The sequence below is a fragment of the Rhodamnia argentea genome, chromosome 3, assembly GCF_020921035.1.
Source record: "Rhodamnia argentea isolate NSW1041297 chromosome 3, ASM2092103v1, whole genome shotgun sequence".
Lineage (NCBI taxonomy): Eukaryota > Viridiplantae > Streptophyta > Magnoliopsida > Myrtales > Myrtaceae > Rhodamnia > Rhodamnia argentea.
In genome coordinates, this window is record NC_063152.1 from 6,504,434 (window position 1) to 6,505,637 (window position 1,204).

Consider the following 1,204-nt stretch of genomic DNA (forward strand, 5'->3'; position numbering starts at 1 on the left):
TTGATACTCTGCTAATAACCGTTGTTGTAGGCAAACTCAACTAAATGTAACTGCTACTACCCTTGAAATCCACGACGCAAGCTCTCAACATGTCCTCCCGCATCTAAATTGTCCTTTTAGACCGGCCATCTGTCTATGGGTGATAGGCCGTCTTGAACTGCAGCTTCATTCCCAAAGTAGTCTGCAAACTCTTCCAAAATGTAGCGGTGAACTTGGGATCACGATCTGAGGTGATCATCACCGGTACTCCATGCGATCTCACAATGTGCCTCACATACAAATCTACATATCTATCCAAAGCGAAGTCTTTTCTTGCTGGAATGAAGTGCGCCGACTTCATCAATCTATCGACCACAATCCAGATTGAATCATATCATCTTTGACTTCTTAGCAATCCCATCATGAAATCCATAGTGATATGCTCCCATTTCCACTCGGAATCTCCAAAGGCTGCAGCAATCCTCCAAGCTTACAATGCTACGCCTTAACCCGCCGACAGGTTAAACACTTAGCCACACACTTGGCTATATCCACCTTTATATCATTCCACCAATAATGTTGCTTCAGATTCTGATACATCTTCGTACTTCCAAAGTAGATACTATAACCGTTATGATATGCTTCCAATAAGATATCCTCCCTTAGATTTTCATTAGCTAGCATGACTAGACGTCCTCGAAACTTCAGTATCCCATCCTTAGCCACTTGAAAGTCGACCCTTCTCTTAGCCGAGTCCTTTTAAAGGATTTTCTGAATAGTGGGGTCCGTCGATCGTAGGGTCTTAATTTTGGTCTATATCTCCGGCTCGATCCTCAACGTACCACGAGACTTGACAGACGACTTATCTCCAACTTGAAGTATGGGTCTCTCACTTGCTTAAGCAAATGTCATTCATGAACACATAATTGAGCAGTCACTAATTTTCTACTCAAGGCATCTGCAATCTTATTCGCCTTACACGGATGATACATGATCTCATAGTTATAATCCTTAAGCGGCTCCATCCATCGACGCTGCCTCATATTCAACTCCTTCTGAGAGAATAGATACTTCAAACTCTGATGGTCGGTATACACTTGAAAACTTTCCCCGATCGGATAATGCCTCCAAATCTTCAGGGCAAACACGACCGCAACTAACTCCGGGACTTGTGTCGGATAATTCAACTCATGAGGTCTCAAGCGGCGAGATGCATACGTAAGTA